The sequence below is a fragment of the Perca fluviatilis genome, chromosome 21 (genome assembly GCF_010015445.1).
Source record: "Perca fluviatilis chromosome 21, GENO_Pfluv_1.0, whole genome shotgun sequence".
Classification (NCBI taxonomy): domain Eukaryota; kingdom Metazoa; phylum Chordata; class Actinopteri; order Perciformes; family Percidae; genus Perca; species Perca fluviatilis.
Genome location: NC_053132.1, coordinates 17186322 through 17192395, shown reverse-complemented (window position 1 = coordinate 17192395; position 6074 = coordinate 17186322).

Here is a 6074-nt window from a genome sequence, read left to right as displayed (position 1 = left end):
ATCTTTCGCTCATCCCCTCTTATAACCCTCATTACGAGCAGGATTTGCAAGTATTTTTGTGGTTTCTTTTAGTCCACTTCACTTGATACCACTCTAGATGTGCTGCATTGGATGTAGAAGTGAATCCAAGTAAAAGGTAGACACACAACACAGACAACTAAGGCATTGCAGCGATTAGCGCAGGGTTGTGTTGTGGTGTGGGAGTGTCACTTAAATGGCTTTTTTGTGTCTCCATTGTGTTTTGTCTGATTGCGGTATAGGTTACGTGATTGGTCACCACAGCGTGATCTCGGTTGCATTTCTCTAAAAGGTGGTTCTGTTTTGGGGTGCCCTGGTAGCTCAACTAGTTGAGCATGGGGCATATACGAAGGCTCATGGTGCGTTCTTTTTGTCCACCGAAGTCGTTTTACGAGTTGTTTTCCGGAGTTACGACCCGGAAGTTGCAAAAAGAACGCCCCCCAGGGGTCGTATTTACGACTCGTCAAGTCGTCTGAACTCAGAGGACCCCGAGCTCACTTTCAAAGATGGCTACGTCGTGCATCACACGTAGTAAACATTGTGGTTATCTACAATTTTAAGCACTTTTGTCTTTGTTGTAACCAAATGAAGAAGTCGTACACATAGCGCTGTATACTGCTACCTATAGGCATGTCGCTACAGTCTTATTAGGAGTTAAATACCGCCTAATTAGTTATTTTGTAGCTTGTGCAGCTGAAATTGGCTAGAGACGCTCGGTTGCTATATGACAACAATGGCTTTAAGCCGAGTCTTGAGCAGAAAGCAGAGCAGTAGCCTAACGTTAACGTTAATCAAAACGTAATTTTCATGTATCAAACTGTGAAATATATGTGTGTAATATGTCAATAACTGGGTGAATAGAATCCTAAATGTTACTAAAAATGTTACAAAAATCCATCTTTTCTCCGACTCGTAGTATTGTGTGACAAAAAGAATGCAACAACCCGCGGTTATTCGTTTTTCGACACGGATGTGACGTCACGCTCGAGCTACTAGTCGCGATTACAAGACAAAAAGAACGCACCATCAGTCTTTACTGCATGTCGTCCCCTACCCACCCTTTCCTGCCAGCTGTTCTATTAAATAAAAAATAAAAAATAAAAAAAAAGTTGATTTTGTTTCAACTTTTTTTTCCACATCCCCTGCGGCGTGAAAGTATTATCTATTACTTATACCTTATTTGAGTATAGAGTAATTGTCCTTAATGTACTTTATTTAAGTGTAAAGTACAAGTAGCTCAAAATTGTACTTTAGTACTCAAGTAAATGTGCTAACCACTTCTGGTTGTTTTCCCAAAAGTAGCTCTAATGCTTCCTACGTCCTATTTGTAGCACATAGATGGTTGACTATCAGACTTGATATACATGGTCAAACGACAACAGCCAGTTACTGTATGTTACTTGACGTTTTGAACTGCTCTTTAATGTTTTATGTAAAGCACTTTGAATTGCCCTGTTGCTGAATGTGCTACACAAATAAAGCTGCCTTGCCTTACTTTTCTAAAATTACCGAATGCGGCAGTGTCTGGCTCCTTTTCCCTGGCATCTCACGGTGAAGATTCTCAAGGCACATCTTCATTACCGTTTGTCAGCTTCTTCTTCATTTATCAGAAATGTGCATGCGTCAACAGCTGAGCCACTCTGGAGACAGTCCCCCGCTGCAGGGGTCAAAGTGTGAATCTGTGAAAGGGGGCAGACATGTCAGTCAACAGTGCCAACCAGATGGGGGGGGGCGGGGGGGGGTGTGTCTATGATGAATGACTGTTGTTGATTAACAGTGTAGATCGGCTCACACACACTAGACGCCAACGCTGTTGTGTTACATGTCATGCCTCTTTTGCCCTGGAGTGCTGGCATGCTTTGTGAAATCACATACTAGGCTGCCTTTGCTTGGTTCTGTGTGAATAATCAAAGACGGCATAACGGCAGACCTTCATTGCGGCAATACTGCAGAATCTCTGTGTGAAAGGGGCTTATATCTGAGGTGGTTGAAATGTCTCTAAAAAGAACAGTGTTACAAAGAGAGCAAAATTGACAGTGCAGAAGATGGGAGGGGATTTAATGCCACTATTCATAAGGTAACATTATTATTATGATCATGTATGATCATCACAAGTCACTTCACCCTCAGGCTATAGCCTTAAACATTTAAGTTGTTAAGTACCATTAAGTTGCTTACTTGCCTACTTTTAGAGAAGTAATATTTTGCATGCAGACATTTTTTTTTCTGTGTCTTTCTATCGTGTGGCATTGCTACTTTTACCATTGCAAGAAAGTATTGTAAAATGTGAAAGGAGGGGAAATACACTAATTCACTTTGTTGCCGAGATTTAGATGACAAGATTGAGATTGAGATTGTGTTAAGTATGGAACTAGAGCAAGGGGGTAATTAGCTTCGCATAAAGACTGGCCTGGCCATGTCCGACATTAAAAGACTCGCCTACCAACACTTTAGCTTCAGAGTTTTTTCAACTTTGGACAGAGCCAGGCAAGCTGTTTCCCCCTGCTTTATGCTAAGCTAAGCTAATCGCCTGATGGCGCTATCTTAATTTTTAGGGTACAGCTATAAGAGCAGTATGGATCTTTTTAATTTTACTCTCGGAAAGAAAGCATCTAAGCTTTCCCAAATGTCCTATTCTTTTGTAACCTGTTTACAATTCATGATAAAGTTCAAGAATAAAATCTTTTGAAACATTACTGCAGGATATCACAAGTTTGTATAGTTCAGTGCATCTATTTGCACAGTGATGGTGATAGAGCAGTGAAGTGGTGAACAGTGAGTAGGTGGGGTAATTTAAAATAGCCCTGATGCGGAATATGGAATCGCAAAGGAAGTTAAGAGCATGGTAATGAGTGTGTATGTGTGTGCACGGCATAATGTGTGCATGAGTGTGAGTAGGCAAAGAAAGAGAGACAGATGGGGAAGGGCAGAGTAAATATAAAGTTTCTTACAAAAATACTTCGAGCAGTTTAGCTTCTCAAGAATATTTTAGATAGTAATGAGATAAAGGTTAATTGGCAACATGAAAATACCTCTTGCCCAGTCAGCATCCTGTGTATCTAACATTATTAGTCAGTAATTAGTCCAAAACCTGTGAAGATACGCTTTAATGGAGTGTCTGCGAGTACAAATTGAAATTGAATTTAACTGAAAATTGCTTTGCATGAGAAGGATTCTAGCTGATGTAGTATTTTCAAAATAAATGCTGAAATGTCTTTAAGGCCCTAACAGCTGAAAAACTGACAAAACCCAGGAGATGATGGCAGAGGTACAATATGCATACTGCATTAGGAGCCTGAGGATGCTCACTTACATTGTTTCTCATTAGTCCTGTTAACTTCTTTTCATTTTCTTATCATTTTTCTTTCCTTCCATATTTCTCAAGGCTGATCTAGACACTGTAGGCTATATCGTGGACATTTTGAGTGACAGATTTTAGTCTCCAAAATTCCTCTTTTTATCTACTGCCTCTCCTTTGGGCATTCCTGCGATCCTTCCTTTCATACTAATGACTGCAACAGCAAATATTTAGACAGACTTTTTATCAAGTTTGCAGATGATTCTGGCATTTCGTAGTATCCTCCAGGTGCAGACTTGACTGTGTTGTTGGTGACTTTGGGTCATGCTGCAATACATTTTCGAGATTTACAGCCTGCACCCAAACTCACTCTACAATCTGATAAGGGAATTGAATTGCAGGGCAGCTATACATTTCTGGGGACTTTTCCTGACAGCAAACTTCAGAGACAATCACAAAGATAATTTGCGGGGAAGCACAGCCATTTTTTTTCTACAGAAAATGAAATCTTTTAAAATCTGCTAAATGTATGACCTTGTTTTACCAGATATATTGCCTTAGCTGTGTGTATTGCAGTTGTTGAGGGGGGTGGGGCTTTGTGAGTAACTCGGTTACTGCTCTGAGCTGCACACAAATAACTGAAATCCGTGAGAGTCATGTGCTGAAAGACTTTTTGACTTAGAGAGGAACTGATACTCTTTGGCTGCTCCTTCACACTGGATAAACTTTAGAGCTGAGGGACCAGAGTCTCATTTATTCCCTCTGCAATTAGATGGCTTAATTTAAACATGAAATTCAGCAGCAGTGTTTGGCTGTATACTGCAACAGCTTGATAATTTTACATCGCAGACTGACCAATTATTGCACTGCGTCTGGTGGGCAATATAGGTATATCAGGTGGATTTGTGATTATAGTGCTTGTATACATTTATTTCTGTGCTTTAAGTCTGGTTTTGTTGTTTGTATTTTTAGTTTATTGAATGGTTGGACTTGTAAATGTTCTGTGTAAACCATATTTTCCTTAATGCACAAAATTTAGCTAGAATTATTTAGCTATAATGGTGTCACTGTAAATTTGTATTTGGTAGCGATGCTGTAATGTTGTGTGGTGAGGAACCCGCTGACGCTGTTTCTTGATTATGAAGGTTTATTTACATCACAGAATTCAGCATCGATTTACAAGCTCTGAAGAGCCCGGAGAGCGACAGTTTTCCAATTCTCCAATAGTCACTCTGAGGTTCTGCTTTTAACACATGGTATATATGTCCTAAACTTTGTGTAACATAGATGGGGGAGGAAACAATAATTGACCAATGGCTATCATCCTTTTGGAACCAAGCCAACAAGGGCATCCCTGTTTCTAGGGGCCCCACTAATAACGCTTTCCAGATGTTTCCAGAGAGGTGTCTTCTGAAAGTAGGGTAAAGTTCATTCGGATCATCATGCATATAGATAGTTCAGATATAACTTAAATACAAGTTATAGAATGTGCAGAACAAAGCAGGGTGTTAATACACCTCATTACATTACAAGTATACAAACAACGCCCTCCCATGACTAAATATAGATTACACCACATTAATATTTTTTAATAGAATTTTCTACTTGAAATGCATTTAGAATTGATACCAATATTTAAGCATATGTTAAAGTGTTGATTTAAAATAGCACTCCCATTTCTACTTTCAATTAAATGTTACATGGGTTTTTCCACCTGATTTGTCAGACTTGTGTTGCAGGACTTAACTTGTTTCATGGTACGGCTTGGGGAAAAGCCGTACCGTACAAAACTGTTATCAATTCTGTTTCCATGAGCAAATAAATATAATTATAAATAAAAGGTATGATAAATCCTGAAATTTACACATAAAATAAAAGCACATCTTTTTTTCAAGCACGGTTACTGGCTATGGTCATCAGGCCAGTTGTCCTTAATTATATGATACTTTGGCACCATCTTGTGGAGATATCAGGAAGTTCCATTTATTTAAAATGCTCATATTATGCTTTGGGGCGTTTCCCCTTTCCTTAATTGTATGTTTTTTGTGCATGTTATAAGTTTAAAAAGTGCTTTACTCAACAGGGACACAGTGTGAAAGAATTGGCAGACCAATATTTTTTGCCACTTTTTGTAGTATATTTTAACTACATTTGACTATATGGAAAAAATGAATAGCACAAATACACCAAATATCAATCAGAAATGACAATACTTACTGATTACTGACAGTTTGTTGAGCTACTGTACAGTTTGATTTCATTTACACTAAACTATAATTCAGACAGCAAAGCGTCACTGCAGTTTTTAAAGTGCCCATATGAAAAAAAATCACTTTTTCTGGGATTTGGGGTGTTATTTTGTGTCTCTGGTGCTTCCACACGCATACAAACTTTGAAAAAAATCCATCCATGCTGTTTTGAGTGAGATACGGTTTCTGAATGTGTCCTGCCTTCAGTCTCCTGGTGAGCTTTTCAAAATCGGCCCAGATTGTGACGTCACAATCTGAAACGAGCTGGCTAACCGCAACCGTTAGCTCGTAGCATTAGCTATTGCTAATGCTAACGCTAGCATGCTACCTCGTTCTCAATAGCAAAGCACTGCTATTGAACTCAGACTGGGCATGCGCGGCGTGAGAGGTCGTAAGGGCTAGAGCTCCTCAAGACTAGAGCTCCTCAAGACTAGAGCTCCTCAAGGCTAGAGCTCCTCAAGGCTAGAGCTCCTCAAGGCTAGAGCTCCTCAAGGCATGTGAAAACTTTG